At 41.3% G+C, this 25,867-nt stretch overlaps 2 protein-coding genes across 2 annotated transcripts in view; both read left to right on the plus strand.

Annotated features, from left to right (window-relative positions):
• The window catches only part of LOC136873929 (probable inactive tRNA-specific adenosine deaminase-like protein 3), a 105,461-nt gene that overhangs the window by 36,022 nt on the left and 43,572 nt on the right, over window positions 1-25,867 (plus strand). The window lies entirely within an intron of this gene.
• The window catches only part of LOC136873928 (transcription factor CP2), a 524,699-nt gene continuing 516,339 nt past the window's right edge, over window positions 17,508-25,867 (plus strand). Inside the window, exon 1 of the mRNA XM_067147290.2 lies at window positions 17,508-17,858. The gene's annotated coding sequence lies outside the window, so the exon portion shown is untranslated. The remainder of the gene's footprint in view (window positions 17,859-25,867) is intronic.

Consider the following 25,867-nt stretch of genomic DNA (forward strand, 5'->3'; position numbering starts at 1 on the left):
ATTCGTTATCGCTCTGTCGGTCCCTCAATGCCGAGCATGGTATCGGCAGAAAATAGTAAATTTCTCCGTCATTTGAAGAGTAAGGTAAATTATGAACACAACGAAAGTTGTTTGTGATGAAGAGACCTTTCACATACGGTCCACAGAGTTTGCAGAAAATCAATAGTATAAGAGAAAATGGAGGAAGACCGTTGTGGTTTTCCTATAGACCCCCGTCTTTTCAAAGATTTTAAAATGATATGCATATCGAAACCTTCCCCGGGGTGAGTATACTCTAAATATGAAGTTTGGTTGAGATCTATCCAGCCCTTTCGACGTGATGGTGGAACAAACAAACATTTTTATTCTTTTTATTTTGCTAGTTGCTTTACGTCGCACCGACACAGATAGGTCTTATGGCGACGATGGGACAGGGAAGGGATAGGAGTTGGAAGGAATCGGCCGTGGCCTTAATTAAGGTACAGCCCCAGCATTTGCCTGGTGTGAAAATGGGAAACCACGGAAAACCATTTTCAGAGCTGCCGACAGTGGGGTTCGAACCTACTATCTCCCGAATACTGGATATTGGCCGCACTTAAGCCAAAGAAACAAACAAACAAACAAACAAACAAACAAACAGACAAACAGAAACGAACAACTTTATTTATAAGATTATTTTTATACCACTCCCCTCGCCCCCTGCCAAAAGGGTGCTAGGGGTGTCTTACCCTCACGCGGTTTGTCTCCTGATACTAATTGATAAGTGTACCACGTTTGGTGAAATTGCTCCAGTGGTTTAGGAGGAGATGTGTCATATACACACCCACACCCACACACCCACGCACACACATACATCAATTTTTATATATAGTAAGAAGAAGAAGATAATATTTTTATATGTAGTTTTTCGATTAATTTTATATCTCACCCCCTTCGCTCCCCACTTGGATTTGCAAAAAATCCGGAGTAATACTATTCATCTCAGAGACCCTGAAATCTATGGATTCGAAACTGTTTTTAATTATTTCTATATCTCACCCCCACCCCCCCCCCCCACCCTTTGCTCCCAACCTAAAAGGGGGCTGGATTTTAAAAAAATTCTAGAGTATCACTTTTCAACTCAGCGACCCCGAAAACTATGAATTCGACACTATTCTCGATTATTATTGTAACTACCACCCCCCTGACCCTCTCCCTTAAGGGCGCTAGGGATAGCTTACCCCCCACAGTGATCGTCTCCCGATAGTAAGTGATTCGTGTACCAAGTTTGGTTGAAATTGCTCCAGTGGTTTAGTTGGAGATGTGTCATTTACACACACACTTCCATTTCTATATATAGTAAGATTTTTACACTCGTTCTTCACCCCCTTTCCATCCCCGCCCAAAGGAGTCCTATGAGTGCCTTACACAACAGTATATTTTTTTCCCAGATATTAAGTCTTATTTGTACCTATTTTGGTTGACAGCTATGCCCAAACGTACATGCATAATCTCACTGCTCTAGAATCCTGGAGCTGACGTTGCCATGGTTACGGCAGTTCATTTCTTTATCCGATTCCTAGAGCAGGGGTAGTGTGGTGCCAATATCTCCGTAACGGTTGGTTTTAGGGCCTTAAAACATGGTTTTCGGGCCCGTAGGGCTTACCGAGTTTTGTTCTTTGCGTCAAGAGGATTAAATTGAGCTTTGTCTAGTCCTTATACGACAAATTCGATATTTTGCCTATAATAGTATAAGAGAAAATGGAGGAAAACCGTTTTTCCTATAAAACCCCCGTCTTTTCAAAGATTTTAAAATGATATGCATATCGAAACCTTCCCCGGGGTCAGTATACTCTAAATATGAAGTTTGGTTGAGATCTATCCAGCCGTTTCGACGTGATGGTGGAACAGACAAACAGACAGACAAACAGACAAACAGAAACAATTTTATTTATATAGATATATCACAGGTTGTATGTTATTCGGGTTCGTTACCAACTCTTATATTTCATACGTAGATGGCTGTGAATAGTTATTGTTCTCAGTGGTGTATGTAGCAAAATAATAATAATTTAATATGATATTGATATCTTATTGCACTGTGTACTTAGTAAGTTTGTTCGAGTTCATTCCACTGTTGACAAGTTCGCATAATAGGTGGGACGTTGAAGATGGATCCAAGAAAACTGTTGGCAATACTGGCTGCAACAGCGTGTTCACTGTTCAGTATTCATAATGGCTGCCAGCTGTGAGCAAGACGTGTGTGATGCTGTGACGCTTGAGTTCCCTGTGAAATACTTTCAAGCTAACAAAAGTACAGGAAAATAAAGTAGGAAATCTAAACCAAATTGTTTTAAACGTTTACAGTAGCCTACGAGATTAGAATCCACTGTGGACTGTGGAAGACGTGAAAAAGTCCGCGCAGCTGATCGGCGTTTCTGTGTACAGTGTTTACGCCGCTCGCTTGGAATGGAAAATCCAAGTCTCCAGGGAAAGAACGATGTGTCAGCTCAGCACTCGCCGCAAATAAAACAGGAAGGGCCGTAACACGGTATGGGAAAAGGATCTTTGGCGTATTCGATGATGATAATAATAATAATAATAATAATAATAATAATAATAATAATGTGTACTTTACTTTATATTCGCAACCGCCCTCTATCTACAGAAATGTTGTCATGAGAGGATCATGAGTTCGTTTTTACCTTCCGAATGACGAGACTACAATATTTACAACATTCCTGGAAGCATTGTATTTTGCAATCCCACTCACCGGTGAGTTTTTCAGCTTTTTTAACTATGAGAAACTGCCACTGACAGTCGTTGCACGAGAGCGGAATCGTATACGTATGTTGTAAGTCTCCATGTGCCTCACACAAATCGCATTATGAAACAAAAATAATTCTTGCTTCTCATGCCTCGGAATTCGTCAGTAATCTGTAGGTTTTACATGGTCAATAAAGGAATAAATAGGTATGGTACGTAATCAAAGTACAGCTATGTGAAAGGCAGTGATTTCGTTTGATGCTTCACTATTTCAGAATGAAGTACTGTACTTGTCAGATGGACGCACGGCGTTAATGATAAGCTGGTTGTGGCGGAGATGGAGAACGGTGACGAGACGGGAAGGGGGAACAGGGGATGTACTCACATGCGGAAGGATACCTTTCCTAAGCTCTTAACTTGAATTTCAGTATAGTACTGGGAAAGTACAGAGCGCCGAGGAGGTATGGTTGTTGCGCCGGAGTGTCCAGCGAGTAGCCGGACTGAAAACGACGGGACAGAAGACCGTGCACTGCCTTAGAGTACTGTATGTGTGTACTTGGATTGAGGACTGCCGTGCGTCAGCCGCTATCGAGAGTGTGAAAGTAAATGGACCTGTGTTAATATTTGTTGTTGTGATTATCATCCTACTATTGAGCTACATGTGACTGTGTGAATTACTAGACTGTCTCTGGAGTCGAACCAAGGAATAGTCATTGTGTTGTGTAGCCCGGAGCCCTGTCTTCAAATCTAGTTGTCTGCACACAGCTGCTGTATGAGGTGACTGGGGAAGTTATGTTTTTTTAAATTTCGTGTGGCTATTTCTAGCCGGGTGCAGCTACTGTAAGGCAGACCCTGGGTGTGGGTGGCATCTGCCATGTGTAGGTAACTGCGTGTTATTGTGGTGGAGGATAGTGTTATGTGTGGTGTATGAGTTGTAGGGATGTTGGCGACAACACAAGCACCCAGCCTCCAAGCCATTGGAATTAACCAATGAAGGTTAAAATCCCCGACCCGGCCGGGAATCGAACCCGGGACCCTCTGAACCGAAGGCCAGTACACTGACCATTCAGCCAACGGATCGGACACTTAGGAAAGTGAAAGTAAGGATTAGCCGTCCCCAGGTAATAGCAAAGGATCGGACCGCCGGCTGTGCCACAAAGAAGAGAGATTTGTAAATAGACAGCAGTTAGTAAGTTTTTAAGAAGCAATTTATGATCGCTTGAAAATGGTAAATGAAAATGTAGACAGTCTTTGGAATGGGTTTCAAGAAATTGTTGAGGAATGTGAAAACAGGTATGTGCCTCTGAACGTGGCAAGGAATGGTAAAGAGCCGCTATATTATAACAGACAGAAATAATAATAATTGATTTACGTCCCACTAACTAATTGTACGGTTTTCGGAGACGCCGAGGTTCCAGAATGCAGTCCTGCAGGAGTTCTTTTACGTGTCACTAAATCTACCAACACGAGGCTGACGTGTATGAACACCTTTAAATACCACCAGACTGTGCGAGGATCGAACCTGCCACGTTGGCGTCAGAAGGCCAGGGCTTCAACCGTCTGAGCCACTCAGCCCGGCAACAGAGAAATAAAAATAATAAGGAGGTGCAGGTTGGAAAGAAAGAGTTAGAAATGCTTGTGGAAGTAAGGTGAAATTGAAGGAACTTGACTAAAAAAAGAATTAATCTTGCAAACAAGTCAGCTAAGGATAATATGATGGCAAACATGCTTGGCACTCATACAAATTTTAGTGAAAAATGAAAGGCAGAAACAGGTTCGAAGAAGGACATTCCAGGGATCATTACTGAACAAGGGGAATGTAAACAATATATATACTGGATGGTTCACCAGCCCCTTGCGATCCCTTGCATCCATTCACATTTACTACAATTCTGAAAGACATCGGTCCATCTCCCTAAACCGGGGTAATACAACCTGTGACAATAAAGTTCGATGATTGAAGTCAGGACGGTCGATCCGGCAACACTGGCGACACACAACGCTGCACCTACGTAGCAACAGGTTTTGACCACTTGCTCCCAACGTTGTTCAGTTGAGCATCGTGTGTGTGCCTTGTAAGGCCTGTTTGATACAGTGCGTGTTTAGTGCGTTGGTTCTGAACTGCGAACAGGAACATGAACGACCAAAAGATCAATGTACAGTTTTGTTTTAAGCTTGGCAGGACACCGAAAGAAACGCATGCGATGCTGGTACGTGTTTATGAAGATCAAGCACTGTCCTTGAAATGTGTGTACGAGTGGTTCGCCCGTTTTCGACAAGACCGGGAAAATATTTCTGACAACCCCCGTAGCGGAAGACCGGCGACCGCCGCCAGTGACATTGAGAAGGTGAGGACATTAAACACGAACGATCGGCGATTAACTGTGCGCATGGTAGCGGATGAACTGCAGATTAACCGTGAATGCGTGTGAACAAATCATTACCCAGAAGTTAGGGAAGAGGAAAACGTGTTCTCGTCTTGTGCCACATCACTTGACTGACAATCAGAAGCAGGCACGTTTAGAGGCTTCACAGGATTTTGTCGAAACGGCGGATGTGTCACCAAATTTCTTGAACTGTATTGTCACCGAGGATGAAACCTGGTGCCTCAGGTACGACCCTGAAATGAAACGGCAAATCATGGAATGGCATTCTCCGGGATCGCTTCGTCGGTAAAAGGTCAGAGTCGAAAAGTCACGAATCAAACTCGCTTTGAAAGGAAAGAGATTTGGCGATATTCTTGACATCCAACGAAACGTGACGAGGCTTTTGAACACCATTCCAAAGGAAGCCTTCTTGCAAAGTTCCCAGGACGTATCGCCGATCTCGAGTGCATAGTTATGGGAGGGGACTATTTCGAAGGACAGTAGGGTCATTGTCGTGCATTGTTCATCTATGTTGATAGTACAGTACAGAACTATTCACCAAACTTTATTGTCACAGGTTGTATAACAAGATGTGTGTTTGCGGGCTAGAAGAGAGCAGGAATCGTGAGCGCCACTATTAATTCATTATGGGTACCTTGAATGAACTCTCAAAACGAGTACAGATACGCAGAACACGTACTTTTAAACAGGAGGTGGACGCCCAGACCGGGAGCACGGTACTGTATAGGCTGTATAGTGTATAGTGTGCGTCATAGGTCAAGTGTCGCAGTAGCTCACATGGCAAGCGGGCGGGGAGGTATGTGATAGTGGACAGTGCTCGAGGTAGGAGGTTCGAATCCCACATAAGAATTTTTTTGTAACAGCCAGTTGCCTGGGATGTGGTAAGGTTGCATACTTGATAGCTTCCAAGGACTGATTTATTTATTTGACTGTGTAAAAGACCGTATGTATCGTTGCATTGCATTGGGTATGGTGCTGGGTTGGACGAGGATGAGGAGATGATGGTCTGTGGCCTGTTAGCTACGCCGTACATGTTCCAAGCTTCGTAGACCACAGGTAGGGCAAAGTATGCCCCATTGGAACGATAACAACATGCGATGGCAGGTAAGTATGTAGCTGCGCGAACTCCCCTCCTTCGAAGCAATTCACAACACAAAGTTTATTCACTGCCTCGAGATGTATTCCAGCGACGAGTATGTGGATATGTTACTTATCTATGGAGAACCTAGACAGAATGCATACCAGGCAAAACGCCTGTACGATGAACGCTATCCGGACAGACGACAACCGACGGGCATGACATTTTTTAGTGTGGAAGGACACCTGCGGGATACTGCATCCCTGGGAAGGATACGGCCTCTTCGAGATCATCCCATGACGTCTGCTAACAATGAAGAGGTCGTGTTTGACGCTATCCGGCGTAACCCTCATACTAGCACACGGGCCATTGCACTGGAGACGAACATCAGCCGAGTGTCTGTTATGCGGATATTGCATACCCACCTGTTTCACCCGTACCATCTGCACTCACATCAGGAGCTCCATTGTCATGATGTTGATGTCCGGGTGGCGATCTGTCAGTGGATCCTACAGCATGTGGACACTGATCCTGCTTTTCTAGTGACTCTCTTATTTGCGGACGAATCACGATTCCACAACAATGGAACCGTTAATCGCCATAATATGCATTACTGGAGTGTGGATAATCCCCCAGGCACAGTGGGGCGTGAATGTATGGTGTGTAATCATGGGTGTCACCTCATCGGTCCCCATTTCTTTGTGGGCCATCTGATCAGCCGACGCTATGTGCGGTTTCTCCAAGATGAACTACCACCGTTTTTGGAACATCGTGCCACTCCTTGACCGCTGCAGGATGTGGTTTCAACATGACGGAGCTCCACCGCACTCGGCGGTGGTCATTCGGAACCATCTCCATGCGACGTATCCTAATAAACGGATAGGAAGAGGAGGACCTGTCCCCTGGCCCGCCAGATCGCCCGCTCTTACACCCCTGGATTTTTTCTATGGGGCCATGTAAAACAACTGGTGTATGCACAGGAACCGGCCAGTCCTTTTCACCTTAAATAGCTCATCACCGAGGCATGCCGATCCGTTTTTCCACAGATGTTGCAACGGGCCAGACGGTCCTTACTACATCGCGCGCAGGTCTGTATCGACCACGGACGTCATCAGTTCGAGTAGGTGCTGCGTCAAAGGACGTGGATAACTGAAATAGTGGCACATGTTTCCTAGCCTCTATCAACCCAGCTCCATACCAACGGCCCTTTTTGGTGCCAAATAAACAAATCAGTCTGTGAAAAATACCGGTATTAAATATACAACCTTGCCACATCCCAGGCAACTGGCTTCAAAAATACTTGCATGGGACTTGAACCTTCTAACCCTCGAGCACTGTCAACTATCACACATCCTAGCGCTAGATAGCCATGTGAGTTACTACGACACTTGACCTACGGCGCCCACTTCCCAGCCTATACTGGTCACATACCATTATCTCCACATCCTTGTCCAACCCAGCACCATACCCAATGCACCGATACATACAGTCGTTTACAGGGTCAAATAAACAAATCAGTCCTTGGAAGCTATCAAGTATGCAACCTTACCACATCCCAGGCAACTGGCTGTTAAAGAAAATTCTTATGTGGGATTCGAACCTCCTACCTCGAGCATTGTCCACTATCACATATCTCCCCGCCCGCTTGCCATGTGAGCTACTGCGACACTAGACCTGCGGCGCCCACTTCCCAGCCTATACAGTACCGTTCTGTGCGTCCACCTCCTGTTTTAAAGTACGTGTTCTGCGTATCTGTACTTGTTTGACGTGTTCATTCGAGTTACCCATAATGAATTAATAGTGACGCTCACGATTCGTGCTTTCTTCTAGCCCGTAAACACACATCTCGTTATATTACCCCGGTTTAGGGAGAGGGACTTTTGTCTTCGAGAATTGTAGTAAATCTGAAGGGATGCATAAAACTGGATCGCAAGGGGCTGGTGGACCGCCCGGTATGTGAGGATTTACAGAAGGCAGGAGTATTCAGTCAGCAGTATGTAAAGATTGTTGGTTACAAGGATAATGAGACTGAGCTTGATAGCTGCAGTCGCTTAAGTGCGCCCATTATCCAGTATTCGGGAGATAGTGGGTTCGAACCCCACTGTCGTTAGTTCTGAAGATAGTTTTCCATGGCTTTCCATTTTCATACCAGGCAAATGCTGGGGCTGTACCTTAATTAAGGCCATGGCCTCTTTCTTCCACTCCTAGCCATTTCCTGTTCCATCGTCGCCACAAGGCCTATCTGTGTTGGTGCGACGTAAAGCAACTTCTAAAAAAAAAGGATAATGTCTAGGTCAGGGACTCTCAAACGCCCAAAATCTCACGCGTGCAAATTGAGGCGCAGCGTTCCTGTGCACAGTGCATCGGTCCCATTCGGCTCGGCTCGGACCAATGCTTCGTCTCTGGGCTACTCTGCTAAACTCAGCTCAACTCGGCTCGGATTTGGAGCGCTACGGAGCAAGTGAGGAAGAGGGAGACAGGCGGAGCGAGCGAGACAGGCGTGGGGAAAGAGAGAGACAGCGCTATTGCTCCAAATCGAGGAGTGGGGGTCTGCACTCTGGTCAACCAAGCGAAGTCGTTTTTTGCACCGTGCACAGTGCATGCACCAGGAGCCAGCTTGAGCTCAGAAGGCCAGGGCTCTGCCGTCTGAGCTACCTACTCAGTCTGGCAAAATGAGTATCTTCAATTACAACATGTTAAAATCACTTTTATAAATTAAAATTTAACTTCTAAATTATATATCCGAATTAAAGTGTAATACTCGTGCTGAGTCGTGTATGCGAAAAGTAAATATTACAAATTGGACCAAGATAATAAGATCTACAAAATATTGTGTACCCCATGTGGGTGGGGGACGCAGACGAAGAATACCCCCACGGTATCCCCTCTCTGTCGCAAGAGGCGACTAAAACGGGCGACCAAGGGATGATTGATTGTATTAGAACGATGAAACTACTTGTGATTAGTACCACCACGCGGGGAACACAATGGGTCGCTTTTACTTGCGCGTAGTACCACTATGTTAGGTACCAAATAAGTTTGTGATTGGTAGCACGCAGGAGCACCGTGCGGTCAGCCCCCCACTGAGAGCGCGCTGTCGGCTTTTACAGTACCTGTGATTAGTACCACTATATGAGCGACACCATGGTTCTGGCTTGCCTATGATTAGTACCCACTATATGAGGAACAGCACGGGATAGTACGAGTCACTTATGTGATGAACACCATAGTTTTGCGTTGCCTTTAAATGGCGCCGGAATGTGCGAAACACCACAAGTCCGTATTACATGTGCGAATTACATTACCTGTGAGTAGTACCATAATGCGTGCAATACCGCGAGTCTACGCTACTTTGATTAGTACTTCATCATGACAAATACCATGGTTCTACTTTCCTAGCGATAAGTACCATTATGAGGGGTCGATGACTTAGATTTTGGACCCCTTTAGACTGCAAGCATCATCGATTCAGTACTGTGCTTTAGAAGCAGTCCCTTGGTCAGTAATACTATTGTTTTACGTCAGTTTCTGTGAATGTGAGGCACTGCGGGTCGGATCCACTGATTGTTTTAAATTCATATCCATCCATTCATTCTTCATCCTCACGTTTTGAATTCTGGCCAGTGGAGAATTTTGGACTTTTAATTTGTCATTACATTTCGTCTCATTTCGTACCATTAGGGGCCGATGACCTAGATGTTAGGCTCCTTTAAACAACAAGCATCATCATCATCAAAATATTGTTTCGCGGAAATCTTCATTGGGACATTGTCGTTAAAAGTTCCGGATACTGTTTGGCTGCTCGTGTGTGTGTAATTAGGCCTACCTCGAACCGAGTTCAGTGAAAGATCCGCAAACTATGTGACTTACGGGTGAACCCACGAATTTTCTAAATTTTTCGATTTCTTGACTGAGAATTCCGCAAACCATGCCTTCACGATTTCAACTAATCTAGGCATTGTTGCTGAAAACTGAAGGAAAGAAACATTGTCCAGCTGAAGCTACAAAATGCCATGCATATCTACATAGTACAGTAACATACCCAGCGTGCGATGGATGATTACCTATTATGAACTTGTAATGCAGCGGTAGAAGTTTCATCAAGCATGTAAATTGCTTTATAGTAGTGAATTTATGATAATTGACTAAATAAGTACAGTTTGTAATTCTAGTTTCATCTGTCCCTTCTTCTTATTTTCTTCATGGGGCCTCTAAATATTAGTTCCCAGTTAGCGTCGACCTCTAAGATCTTTTGCTACCATGTTTTTCCTTCATTCCCACCTAGATATCCCTGCTCCCTTCACAAAGCTCCAGGTTGTTCTTATTGGGTCTTCTTGGAATTTTTCTCTCTGTTCACCTGGTAGTCCTACTGTAGAGTGCAGAATCTGATTCTATCCAGGGCCTCTCATACAAAAAGTATGTGTTCAGCTGATTCCTTCCTGCTTCATTGCATTTTCTCTATATATTGTCTCTTATTGCTCCAATTCTGTGTAGGTGTTTTTTCAGATGGCAGTGTCCTGTCAACAGTCCTACTACCCATCTTATATTTTCCCTGCTGAGTTTCAACATTTCTTTAGTATGCTTCTTGTTTGGCCTTTTATCAGTTACTTTGCATGCCTGCATCCTGAATTATTTTTTCCAGTTCTCCATTTGTTTCTTTGGTACCCATTTTCCTATGTAGTGTCGGGCTTGTCCATAGGAAATCCCGCATACAGTTTGTGGGCCTACAAAATATGTTTCTGCCCCATTCCTGGCCAGTTTATCTTCTATACCTTCTATACCTGCATGCCCTGGGGTGTCGTAAAACTTGCACCAAGTAAAAGTTGCGCCGTGGTCATTAATCATTCTAGGATCTCATTAGCGAGAGGTCTTGTTTGGGAATTCCACAGGGAAGTTTCGTGTTTCAGAATGTGACAGTGTCCACTGCCTATTTACCCCTTATCAGGATTTTCAAAATATTATTTCTGATTTCTTCATCTTTACATCAGCATCACTGTTTGAAACAATTTAATTTGTCATTTATTAATCTTTTATACCCAGGGAAATGCGACAGGCCTCGCCAGGGCACACAATTTCCTTTCCTTGGCAGTAGCTATGGTTCATTCTTGACCCCTATCACTTCATAACGGGTGCATGTCAGGGGAAACGTAGGGTGAGACAGTTTTTTTCTGTTTTCACTGGTCATTCTTTATTCAACAAATTCGCTATCATGTCATTTGGCGTCCATTAATCTTTGTCCAGAAAAGCACGCCAGACCTCGAACTCGGCAGCATTTTCTTCCTTTAGTGGTATTTCATCCTTCATTCACTCTATTCCTGACCCTGTCAGTTAGCTACAAACAGGCTGTGGATATTCTTCATGAGACTGAAAAGCTGATTCCATGTTTCCACACTTGGTTTGTAAATAAAGTCAAACTACGTAGTTATACACATTTCACCCACTGATATAAATACGATGCAGGTCTTTTAAATGTGCAAGAAACCAACATTGATAGAGTTAATAACATTTTATATATATTAACTAGCAATTACCCGCAGCTTCGCTCGCGTGGATTTTGTAATTCGAACAAAGTAATCGTTCCTCGGCGTTGTACTAAGACATTACCAGTATCTGAAAATTCATAAAGTATAAAATCTCACCCAAAAATTGAGTTTCATTTACCCCAGAAATTCTTTGTAAACCATGTCTGTGGTATTACCTTTTGGGGCTAATACGACCGTGCGACATACAATTATACCTGCGAGAAACAGTCTTCTCTTAAGTCGAAAAAATAAATACATGTTTCTTTATGTTTAAAGGAGATTCCAAATACCTATTCCCACATCTGTAACATCTTCAGTTTTTGAGATATACAAAAGTATCCCCATAGAAATAATTCAACCCCTCAATCAGTCTTTCCCCCACTCCCACTCCCATCTAAGTGTATTTTCCGAAAATTAAATTCGTCTTTCCTTATTTTTAAAGGAGCTTCCAAATACCAATTTTTCACGTCTGTAACGTCTTCAGTTTTTAAGATATAAGTATCCTCATAAAAAATAATTCAACTATTTTTCACTTCTTTTCACCCCCCGTTAAGTGACTTCTCCGAAACAAAAAGGTGCATGTTCCTGTATTTTTTAAGGACTCTCAAAATACCAAGTTTCTTGTCTCTAACATGTTAATTTTTTGACACATAATGTAAATATACCGGTACTCATTTTAAAAATTTACCCGCTTTTCCAATTCTTTTCAGCCCCTTAACTGGATTATCCGAAAACCAAAATGTACGTGTTTCATTATTTTTAAGGAGATTCCAAATACCAGTTTTCATGTCTGTACGTCTGTAACACCTTCAGTTTTTGATATAAATGTATACTTATAAAAATAATTCAACTTCTTCTTCACTTCTTTCCACCCCCCTCCGCCTAAGTGGACTCCCCGAAAACAAAAACAAAAAAAAATCGTGCTTATTTTGAAAGGAAATTGAAGATACCAACTTTCACATCTGTAACAGCTTCAGTTTTTAAGATAACGCATCCTCATAAATATATTTCAACTCCTTATTTACTTATTTTCTAATCCACACCCCTTACGTCGATTTTACGAAAAAACACATGGGTGTTTCTTTATTTTTAAAGGAAATTTCAAATACTAATTTTCACGACTGTAACATCTTCAGTTTTGAGATATAAGAATCCTCATAAAAGTAAGTCGACTCCTTTTTCACTTCCCCCTTCCCACCCGTTGATTCCCCCTCTCAAAAAGTGCGTGTTTATTTTTAAATGAGATTCCAAATACCAATTTACACGTATTTATCATCTTTAGTTTTGGAGATATAAGCATCCTCATACAAATAATTCAACTGATATTTCAATTTATTTATCCCCTTAAGTGGATTTTCCGAAGACACAAGAACACGTGTTTCTTTACTTTGAAAGAAGATTCCAAATACAGTACAAATGTTCATGCCTCTAACATCTTCAGTTTTTGAGATATAAGTATTATCATAAAAATAATTCAACTCTTGTTTTCACTCCAGCCCGTTAGGTTGATTCCCCCCACCCCTCCAAAAATGCGTGTTTCTTTATTTTTAAAGGGGATTCCAAATACAAATTTTCACGTTTGTAACCTTAAGTTTTTGAGATAGAAATTTCTCCATAAAAATTACATTTTTTCACTTCCTTTCACTTCCCTCCCCTCCCAAGTCAGTTTTCCGAAAACCAAAAATACCTGTTTCTTTAATTAGAAAGGAGCTTCCCAAATGCCAATTATCACGACTGTAACATCTTCAGTTTTGAGAGTTGATCCCCCCCCCCCCCAAAATGCGTGTTTCTTTATTTTTAAAAGAGATTCCAAACACTAATTTTCATGTCTGTAACATCTTTAGTTTTGGAGGTATAAGTATCCTCATGAAAGGAATTAAAATCCTTTTTCAGTCCACCCCCGCCCGTTAAGTTGGTTTCCCCCACCCAAGAAATGCATGTTTCTTTATTTTTATAGGTGACTCCAAATACCAATTTCCACATCTTGTAACCTTCAGTTTTAAGATGTAAGTTTCTCCAGAAAAAGAATTTAATTTTTTTCACTTCCTTTCACACTCCCCACTCAAATGAATTTTTTCAAAAACAAACGGTACCTGTTTCTTTAAAATAGCTTCCAAATACCAGTTATCATGACTGTAACTTCTTCAGTTTTTGAGATATATGTATCCTCGTAAAAGGAATTCATTTCAGTTTTCACCCCCCCCCCCCCCAACACGTTGATCCCTGCAAAATGCGCGTTTCTTTATTTTTAAAAGAGATTCCAAATGCCAGTTTTCACGTTTGTAATATCTTTAGATTTTTGGTATATATATATATATAGCCTATTATCATACAAAAAACTCAACTAATTTTTCAATTCTCCCCCCCCCCCCCCACCGTCAAGTTTTTTCCAAAAAACCAAAGAATACGTGTTTCCTTATTTTAAAAGGAGATTCCAAATACCAATGTTCAGGTCTAAAATATCTTACATTTTTTAGATATACTGTAGATATGCTAATTTAAAAATTCACTCCCTTTTTTCACTTCCTCTTAAGTGGATTTTCCGAAAAAAATAGGTTTCTTTACTTTTACAGGAAATTCCAAATAGCAGTTTTCAAATCTGTATTATGTTACGTATCTGAGATAATTTTCAGATATAGCCTTTAAAAATTCACCCCGTTTGTCACTCCTGTTCACCCCTATTCGTCGGATTATCCAAAAACACAAAAATACGTGTTTCTTTATTTTCAAAGGAGATTCCAAATACCAATTTTCACGTCTGTAACATCTTAACTTTTTAAGATATAAGTCTCCTCAGAGAAGGTGATCAACCCCTTTTCCCCCTGTCCACCTCCCCCTTAATGGAATTTTCTGCAAAAAAATACGTGTTTCTTTATTTTTAAAGTAGATTCCAAATACCAATTGTTTACGTCTGCAAACTTTCAAGTTTTTTGAGATATAGATATACTCATTTTAAAAATTCACCCCCTTTTCGCCCCCTCAGCGACGGAATATACAAAAATCCTCCCTTGGTGAGCACCTACACCCTAATATAAATGTATCCCGAAAATTTCATTTCTTTATATCCAGAAGTTTTGTCTCGGCGATGATGAGTCAGTCAGTCAGTCAGTCAGTCAGTCAGTCAGTCAGTCAGGACATGATCTTCACGGCGCAACTTTTACTCGGCGCAACTTTTACAGAACCTGCCCTGGTACCCATATTATTTTGACGATGTTCATCTGTTCCTTAATGAAAGCTTAAACATGCTCTTAACATAAGTAATTTAATTTCTTAAAGGTGAGCTACAGAATCCAAACCTGATTCGAAAATCTCACCACAATAGGAAATTATTCTGCGGAAGTTGCTAGAGATCAAGACCGTAAGGGTAATAATTTATTAAAGTTATTTCTAACAAATATCACCTCATTATTTGCAAACTGTTACTGGTGATTGTCGTGGGAAAGAAATGCCCACCAGCTTCTTCATTGCTGAATTTTGCATAACTTTCCTTTAATCCGTGTAACTAGATGGCGTTTTCCTGGAAATGGTGTGTTAAAGGAGATTTGTGCACTTCCTTACTAGTGTATTGTCTACATGATATGTAATTTTTCTCAAACTGTGTGTCTTACAGCAAAGCTATTGTTTAAGTTGCTTAAGAACTATGAAGGTGAAGGGTTTCTTTTCAGAGGTAATCCCCAGTTGATGACAAAAAATTATGTGCAGCACACTCATACACATTTCGACCCCGTAATGAAAATTGAGAAGTCTCGGCTGTTTAGAATGGAGAGAAAAGGATCATTTCGTTTTCGTCGATTTTTGCCAAGTTATTCGTTGCATTGTGAGCAAGGTTCGTTTCTTTTCCTTGTTCGTAATTTTGATAACAATTTATTCTTAGTTGTTGTAGAATACTGCATTTGTCTTAGATCCTTCTTTAGTATTGGAGATTACCAGAGTTGGAAGCATAGTCCGCGCACCTTTTAGCGATATTTCTTTGTACGGGGTGTGGAGGAAGGAGGGAGCTCTCACGGTTCCGGTTATACTGCCAACTGAATGAAAATGAAATCTGAATTGAATCGATAATATGATCGATTGATATGAATTTTCTAAACCTTTATTATCTGAAGCCAACAGCTGTGTCATACACACTTTATATAACATTATATAACATTTCTCGACGCGAATCTTGTTCCCAGCATGAATTCTATAGTTTGGCTTTGCTGTGTAAACAACAACAGTACTAGTACGTAAAGTGTACGCCAGATGTCACACAGCGATGCATAAGCGATTCATAGTTTGTGTTTCAAAGGTTGCCATTACGAATCTCGAAGATACCCGAGGTCGACCTATTCAGCACTGGGGTGTCCATGTATCGCTAAAAGGTGCGCGTACGGTAATTGAAAGTAATCGAATTACCTGTAACGATTACATTCTTAGTACTTTCACTTCTAATCGTTACTTTTACTATTTACAATTCTTACTTGTAATTTACTTCTAGAAATAAAATTGTAATCGTTACATTCTAGTAAATGATATATGGCACGGAAGCAGACACGTAAGAAAATGATGAAGATAACTTTTTCAATTCTACTACAGCAGAACCAGTAACTTTACCAGTGAGGTACTTTCTTAACATTTCAGTACTTACAAAGGCATTCCAATTATGTTCTTCAAATTTAACACAGACATTCCTTCAAGTTCCCCTGTAGGACGTCATATCAGTAAATGCAAAGATGTATTTCCTCCTGTAAAGACGTCAAGGATTAGCGGTGAGAACGTTAAGAACCAATTAATTTATTTGCAAAGTAAATGGAAAATCGCCGGACTGAGTAGCTCGGGCGGGTTTCGATCCTGGCTCAGTCCGGTGGTATTTGAAGGTCCTCGAATACGTCAGCCTCGTATCGGTAGATTTACTGGCATGTAAAAGATCTGCGGGGAAAATTCCGACACCTCGGCGTCTCCGAAAACCGTAAAGGTAGCTAGTCGTTGGGACGTAAAATCAATAACATTATTAAATAAAAATCATTTCAAGCGCTAAAACCAAAATAAAAATGATGGGTAAATTACAAGGTATCATGTTTAGTCTCACCTGGTAAACTCGTGTCCTAGTCCCGAGCTCTTTTCAGGCACATCCCCAGTGGAGGTGAGCTGCATGTACTATTTCAACCACATACCAGCCCTCTTGCCAGTTTTTAAATTTCCGGCAGATCCGGGAATCGAACCCGGGCCCTCTAGGACGGCAGCTAATGACACTAGCCGTTACGCTACTAAGGCGCTACGATAGACACTTAATGCATCTATGCCAAACAAACCCGTACAGAATAAAGTAATATTATTCATTTTCCTTGCAAAATTTTGTATTACTCGAGCCCCAGGCGATGAGAGTCAGTGATTTCCTTAAGACTAACATTCTGTAAAGTAATTGTAATTTTACTGATTACTTTAAAAATATAATCGTAATTGATTAAAATATTTCTCAAGTAACTGTGATCGAGCCAAATTACTTTATTCTTGTACTCTTCCCATCATTGGAGGTTTACTGTGCGGACCTTTACGTGTTAAAACTTGCCAGGCTCTTGCTGGTTAACCTCTGGGACATACTGTGAAAATTTGTTGATTCCGGTCAAGTTGGAGCCCTTGTGGAGTAAAGTGAGTCGAGCTGTTAAATTCCTGTTCCGGTGGTCACATTACGATATGGCGTGCGCGAAGTGTCAAACATTCATTGAATAGACTTGCGCGTACTGCGTGGAAAATTCCGTCATTTCGTTTCCAATTGGCACGCTACAGTGTGATCACTAGCGCTCCCACGAGGCAGTCAGACGAAACTCTCTCAGTCTCCGTGGCAACAGAGCAGTGGTAACTCAGCACCGTGTTCTGATACCGAGCCAGATGATCAAGTTTAGTGTACGTTGTTAGTGCTTGTGATAGCATGAGAAAGAAGAAAAGTGGCAAATCTCTTGGTATTGGCCGTGAAGTGTCATTTTAGTTTTTTTGTCTTTTAATTTCGTATTTAGACTTCATAAATTGAAACGAAAACCAGTGCATTTTTTGCAGTTATCTGAAAGAACGTCAGCAATAAAGTGGTGATAAAACCAAACAAACATTACGGCGATACCACGTGACTTCTTTATCAAGGATTTGAAGGTTGCTCTGTTCTAGTCGTCTTACAAGGTAAGCTTTTCTAAAGCATGTACTCTTTTATGTTAACGATTACAGTTGTGATTAGTATTCTATTTTCCTTCGTTGTGTAATTTCCGCAAAATATCATTTCCAATATAAAGGTAAAAATAGGGATTCGATATCGCTGAATCGACGTTAGAATTGCAGTGAAGCTGTATTTTAATATGATGAAAAGTGTTGTCATTTCACTCGGCCAGTCTTCCGCGGAACAATGTTTATTGCTTTAATATTAGTGGACATATTTTGTTCATTTCTTATTCTTCTTGTGATGTGTTGAGATAACCAAGGGTTGAAGGTCGGACACAATATTGAGGAACGTGCGTAATAGGCATGAGTTACCCAGTCAATTTCGTTGTTAGACAGTCATCAGTTTTAAGAATATCATTATACAAAATATTTGGTCATCTTTCAAAGCCCACACACGTGACTTTACGCGGTAGGTGTAATAACTTCTTTCTGTTCGGTATTATATTTCGTTTTTACAACCTTCCTTCTCCGATTCGTAAGTTCTGATTTCTAGTTCTTGTTTCGATCTGCGATCTGTCGGTATCATATTTCTTTTTTATGTTTACCTTCCGTATTGGGGTAGGCCTACTTACAGTATATTCATGTGGTTGTAGTGTTGTTCTGCTTTCTTAAGAGTGTATTCATAGCATGGTACAGTACCTTTTAGCAACATTAGGAACGAAGAAATTGTACAGAGACTACATGTGGTTTATTATTACTACTGTAGGAGGTGGATTTCTATGACAAGTCATATTATTTTTCTTACCAGTATATCATATAGGGCCTAGTCTTGTATTTTATAGCTGTTTCCAAGCATGAATATCAAAATTAAATAGGTTTTATTGGGCATATAAATGCATATTTAGGCTTTGTCTAGTTTTGTGGCATATTTTGAACAAAATCTCGTTATAACGACATATTTTGTGAAGTTTCATTTGGATATCGTTTTGTAAAAATCAGAGTAAGCTCTAGAAATTATTTTTCGGGATAGACTGGAATATACTTCTAGTGAAGAACCACTGAAAAGTAGGGTATGGAATGTTTTTATCAGTTACGAACTATTGTTTGCTAGCTGGGTCATTTCTTGGAAACCGGGCTATTGTTTTCACGGAAGCAGAGGCAGTTCTGCAGTTATTTTTCTGCAGCTTTCCAGGAATTTTCTTCAGGCGATTTAACTCCATTCACGTACGCCCCCGTTACATCATGTGACATCAGACCCAGCAATCATTTTCGCTACTTTCATGTCTGTTATTTCTAACTTATGAATAAGATATCCTGAGTCCACCCAGCTTTCGCTCCCGTAAAGCAAAGTTGGTCTGTTTCCAGATCGATATAAAGATAGTTTAGTTCGGGAGCTGACTTCCTTCTTAAAGAATACTGTTGATCGTAACTACGAGCTCACTGCTTTAGCTTTTTACTGCACCTTGATTCAATCTCACTTAATATATTACCATCCGGGAAGAACACACAACCTAGGTACTTAAAATTATCTATCACCGGGCGAGTTGGCCGTGCGCGTAGAGACGCGAGGCTGTGAGCTTGCATCCGGGAGATATTAGGTTCGAATCCCACTATCGGCAGCCCTGAAGATGGTTTTCCGTGGTTTCCCATTTTCACACCAGGCAAATGCTGGGGGCTGTACCTTAATTAAGGCCACGGCCGCTTCCTTCCAACTCCTAGGCCTTTCCTATCCCATCGTCACCATAAGACCCATCTGTGTCGGTGCGACGTAAAGCCCCTAGCAAAAAAAAAAAATATATAAATCTATCTGTTAACTGTGCATTAATTTCAGCCTGTAGTAATCGCAATAAAAGTCTTTCTGTATGTAATGTAGGTGCTATTCATTAAGTCGTATTTTTAATTTTATAGGTCATATTTTTATGGTTTTTAGGTCATAAATGCATACATATTTCTTACATTTTTAGGTCATAGAAATCCGCCCCCTGATTATTACATTTCCTTAGGCATTCTTTCGTATCCTGCGTCTGGAAATTCAAATCTTCACAGATTGCTTGTGATCTTGAACTTGACCTTAATAAACATGAAGTCGTTCCCTACGACTTAACATATGCTTTACGCCGATCAAACATTGCCAGAGGTCATTTATGAACCTGAAAAATTTTTAACAAGGAAATCCTCGTCGAAAGTCCGAGAGTTCAAGTTTCGAGAGGGAAAGTTACTTTTTAAATAACATTTTTATAGTAGGCATTCGTGACAAAGCCTAATGTGAATAACGGGTGGCGGCCTTCATATACTCGACTCAACTCTGATTTTCGTTTTTATAAGTTGTAAGAATTCCAGTGTCCGTTTGAACTGGGTTACAAGTTGTGATGATAATATTAATAATAACGACGTAATTACTCTCGGACAAAACTATGTTTGCATCTGTGTTCAGATCGATTTTGCTGTACGGGAGTAAACGCTGGGTAACTAGATATCTTATTCATACGTTCGAAGCAACAGCCATTAAAGTAGCGAGAATGTTTGCTGGTACAAACAGGTGGGAAGATTGGCAGAAGTAAGAATATACTCGTTGGATGAAGCTGTACGCATAAACCAGCTTCGGTGGCAGGGTCATGTGAGGCGAATGGAGAAGGATGAGTTAGCTAAGAGAATAGATTTGGCAGAGGAGGGCAAGGGAGGTAGAGGGAGACCAGGGCGACGAGACAACAGAGCTAGCTGCAAATAGGTGATTGTGGAGGCGCTTAATTCACAGAGGCTTGCAGACTGAACGCTGAAACGTTTTTCTATAGTGAATACGTTTAATAATCGTAGTCTCGCCCCCCACCTTGTGGAGAAGATATCACATTTTTATTCCATTTTAGCCGGCTGAAACTAGGAATTATTTTAAAAAAAAGCAATTTGTACAAGCCCTGTTGTCTTAGCGAATTTTTTCCTTTCATCGTCATCATATGCAGTTTCCAGCTGTTGGCTAGGTATGCTTAATTTTATCCTTTATTTTCCTTAATTATTAACAAAATTATTCGCGGAAACACGCACAAAATGTCGTTCGTCGCGACTAACCGATTTGTATCGCGCGAAAGCAAGTAGTGGAGACTTTGCATGTTCTATGAGGAAGGGAAGCAGGGATTTTTTTTTTTTTTTTCCAGTGTCATGGACACTGAGATGATTCACCCGTTTGCCGCGCGCATTTTTCAGTCTGGCAATCTCTTTAGTGTCTGTTAGTTCTTAGTGCGTAGTCAACACACCGTACTTCTATTTAATTGTAATACATGTGCGATATTGTTCCTTTGGTGAAAGTTTTATTGTATAGTATTGAATCAACGTCTCAAAGAATTAGCTATTATTACCGCACTTAGGTTGGTAAATTGTCAACCTTTACCTCTCTGTCGAAATTCGCTCAGAGAGCATCAAAAAAACCTACCACTTTGTAGCTTTTCTTCAGTTTTGATGTATATACCTCGCTACACTCCCTCCCCCTTCTCCCTTCTCCCTTCTCCCTTCCGCCCATTATATCCCACAAACTCGGGTACTTTTTGTTGTCTGTACATTATTTGCCCTTTCCCCCCCAATCAACACACACACACACACTTCTAATTTCTAATCGCCGCTATTGATTAGGCTGCCAATTTTAACTTCGACGTTCCATTTTTTCTGCCATATGCTAGAGAAAACTTGGATGATCTCTGGCTGGATTTTAAATTAATTTTGTTGAGTAAACGTCGAATCTGTCACTAGAGATCATTTCCAAGCCTACATTGTAAGTCGAATGTACTTTATTTCGCCCTTCGAAAATCCGGTTACCCCTGTCGCATTTGAACCTGCATTTTTTTTGTGATCCGGAGGCCGACACTCTGTCACCGAACCGCAGAGCAAGCGTAAGTTTTGGATACAACACTGCAGACACATCCCCTACCTGACCCCATTTACTATTTCATATTCTGTGATGGTACCGAATAGGTACCTTCAGCAGTGACCTGTTAATTATTCTGTTTATAGTTCAGGCAATAGAGACCCTACAGGGACCTGGACAAATTAATGGTAGTTATGAAAATTGGCATATATTACGTTTATTGGTTCGCTGAATCCAAATTTTTAATTTCCTACCAATAAATTTTCTCGCAACGCTCCGAAATTTTGAGAAAGTCACCCAAAATCGGTTTAAAAAAGCCTTTTTTGTGTGTATTTTTGGGAAATAATACCCGGAAAAACGGGAAGTAGACAAAATTTGCAACAAAAAAGGTTCTATGATATTTTGACGTGGGACGAACCGGGTGCGTGCGATCCACGGAATATGGGCCTCGGCGCTGCGGGGCTGATGCCCTAAGTTATGCAACTCCGCCGAACTACGCGGAGGCGTCTAGTATCAAAACCGGCCAAGTCACTGAAGGCATATTTTTCAATATGGATGAAAAACCTGTAGAGGCAAAGCAATGATAGTCAAAAACATTTTTTTCGTTGTTATATCCTTAGTGGCTTAATTTTGAAGTTCCGCTGTTTTGAGAAATCTGACTCGTAATGAACCCATTTTTTTTTGTTAATATAAATTTTGGCTTGGACGTTTTTGTTGCAATTTTGTGTAATTTTAGGCTTTTTTCTAAAACTTTATTCAATTTAAATTCCAAACCCTATTGAAAAAAGCAATTTAATGAAAATAAATTGACATTGTAATTACTGGTACTTTTCTTTATTGCAATTACAAAAAAGCATTTCAGCATACATGGGACAATAATATATGAAGAAGAACATCAGGAAACTGAGAAGAATACAAAATAGGATTTCTCTCACTAAAAGTATGTAGTTCAGGTAGATCTTTAACACAGTAAAAGAAAAGATAAGCAATAATAGTCACTTACATTAATAAAATCATTATTAAGATAGGTACTGTTCACACATACTAAGTGATATTGTGGTTTTAAGTCTCAGTTTGCTCTTTTTAATAATACAATGTCAGGCATTTCACGTGGACTATTGATGCAAACTTCAGAGCCGGTTTTGGAACTCTCATGAGCAGTGAAAGCTGTTTCACTTCCTAATATTATAGTTTTTAAAACTGCAGTGATGGATGATCTTGCCATGTTGAGCCAAAGTGGTTCTGCAGGAGATTTTTAATGTCTTCTGTTTTAGAGACAGGGCCACTGTGTGAGGTGTCATTTGAGCCTGCGATTTTCCTCTTTTACACAAACTTCGGTACTTCCCAAGATCATTATTGTAAAATACCTCACCTTTTACACGAAGAGAATTTTGTGCGAGAAACTTTGATAATCTGTAGTAAAATAAAATGAAATATTATTCTTACCACTCTCGCTTTCGTTGTTGTGATTTCCACTGTAGAGTGTCTCTTGTTCTCTTTCTTGCACTTGATCTGCCTGCATGACTTGGCTCATTCCGTTGCACGACCAAGAATTCGGTGCTCTGTAACATGAAGACATGGACGATTTTAAAGCATATTCTTGTTTCACCTGATAATGCTATACAGTACTTCTTGTGAAAAACTCATTTTCGTAAATTTTATGACTTGGCCTGTTTTGATACTAGACGCCTCTGATGTCGTTTACGCTCGCTTTCCCGTCTCCACCCTCCACCTTTTACTTAAAAATCTTAAGTTTTCACGAAAATAGTCCTGACCGGTACAGATGAAATTAATACGAACGAAAGAAGCATCTCTGTTCTTTATTTTCCTTCCTTTTCGGTTAGACTTGAGCAACGACCTAAGCGCTGCACTACTATATCATGTTTCCACTGCCTTGTAACATTATTGCACGTATGCATTTTCTTGGGTTTTGTCATAAATTCCAAACTTTGACTGAAAAAAAGCCCTATTTACAAGGTTTTAAAATGGAAAGTACTCCTTCCTCTTTATCTTATGTTTTGTTTTTTCTGTAAGAAGGAAGTGAGCTCCCAGATGAAACTATCTTAACATCGGTCTGTTTTCAGACCAACTTTGCTTTACGGGAGCGAAAGCTGGGTGGACTCAGGATATCTTATTCGTAAGTTAGAAGTAACAGACATGAAAGTAGCAAGAATGATTGCTGGTACAAACAGGTGGGAACAATGGCAGGAGGGTGCTCGGAATGAGGAGATAAATGCTAATTTAGGAATGAACTCGATGGATGAAGTTCTACGCATAAACCGGCTTCGGTGGTGGGGTCATGTGAGACGAATGGAGGAGAATAGGTTACCTAGGAGAATAATGGACTCTGCTATGGAGGGTAAAAGAAGTAGAGGTAGACCAAGACGACGATGGTTAGACTCGGTTTCTAACGATTTAAAGATAAGAGGTAGGTATAGAACTAAATGAGGCCACAACACTAGTTGCAAATCGAGGATGGTGGCGACGTTTAGTAAATTCACAGAGGCTTGCAGACTGAACGCTGAAAGGCATAATAGTGTATAATGATAATGAATGCATTTTGTTTTCAAGTTTTTTATGTTGCGCCGACACAGATAGGTCTTATGGCGACGATGGGACAGGAAAGGGCTAGGAATGGGAAGGAAGTGGCCGTGGTCTTAATTAAGGTGTGAAAATGGGAAACTACGGAAAACCATCTTCGGGGCTGCCGACAGTGGGGTTCGAACCCACTATCTCCAGAATAATGGATACTGGCTGCATTAAGCGACTGCAGCTATCGAGCTCGGTATGTCTTGTTTGGGAAGAGGTGGGAGGTCGGGGACTTCCAGATGATGAAAAGAAGAATAGAGTAGTGGTGAGAGGAGAGTTAAAAGAGTGGAGGCTGGAGACGGAGAGCGAACGTAAACGACATGAGTGGAAATGCATAACTTACCGCATGCAGCCCTGCCCCCGCGACACCGAGGCCCATATTCCGAGGCCCGCACGCAACCCCTTCCCCGTACGTCCTCTGTCAAAATGTTATAGGGCTTTCTTGCTGCTTATTTAATCTACTTTCCATATTTCTAGGTATTATTTCCCAAAAAATACACCAAAAGAAATTATTTTTCAGGCCAAATTGTTGAGGGGTTTTCTCAAAATTTCTGGGGGTTGTGGTAGGAAGTTAAAAATTCTGATTCAGCGACCCAGAAAACATAAAGTAAGGCAATTTCCAGAACTACCTACCATGAATTTTTCCAGATAAAATCCCCTATTGCGTGGACTATTACCACAGTGTGCAGAAGTTGACTTTGATGAGACGATATTCTCAGCCGATTATGTTGTGTGAGGATATTTATTTACCACATTTAAGTGATACATTATCTTACCGAGTGAGTTGGCCGTGCGGTTAGGGGCGCGCAGCTGTGAGCATGCATCCGGGAGATAGTAGGTTCAAACCCCACTGTTGGCAGCCCTGAAAATGACTTTCCATGGTTTCCCATTTTCACACGGTAAATGCTGTACCTTAATTAAGGCCACGGCCGCTTCCTTCCCACTCCTAGGCCTTTCCTATCCGCTAGTCGCCGTGGGCGGGCCAGGGTAACAGTCTTGACATCCCGTGACAAGAAGAAGGCACGTGTTCGTGCAGCAACATGTGGTCGCGCATTGTCCTGCTGAAATATGGCGTCTGGGGTGTCGTGCGGAAACGGTATGGCTACGGGTCGCAGGATGACATTCACGTAGGTCAAACTGGGCATAGTGCCCCGGACACGCACCAGCTGTGATTTGTGGTTGTATCCAATAACACCCCACACCATTAGGCCTTGAGTTGGCTCTGTATATCTTTTGCGAATGCAGTCAATGTGATGCCTCTCACCCTGTCTGCGTCGAACCAAAATGCGGCCATCATTTTCAAACAAACAGAACCTGGATTCGTCCGAAAACACTAACTGCTGACATTCCTGTTCCTAGTGACGTCGTTCCATACATTGCAGTCTAGCATGTTTATGCACATTAGTCAAAGTTAGGCGGAGAAGTGGACGACGCGCCGGTAACCCAGGCCGTAATAAACGGCGACGGACTGTCAATCCTGATAATGTACGATGTGTTCCACTGTAGCGCCAGAGCCGAGGAGGACGCAGATCTATCCTGCATTGCCATTCGGATGAGGCGTCGATCTTCTCTGGGGGGGGGGGGGGGGGTG

The sequence above is a fragment of the Anabrus simplex genome, chromosome 5 (genome assembly GCF_040414725.1).
Source record: "Anabrus simplex isolate iqAnaSimp1 chromosome 5, ASM4041472v1, whole genome shotgun sequence".
In the NCBI taxonomy this organism is placed as follows: Eukaryota; Metazoa; Arthropoda; class Insecta; order Orthoptera; family Tettigoniidae; genus Anabrus; species Anabrus simplex.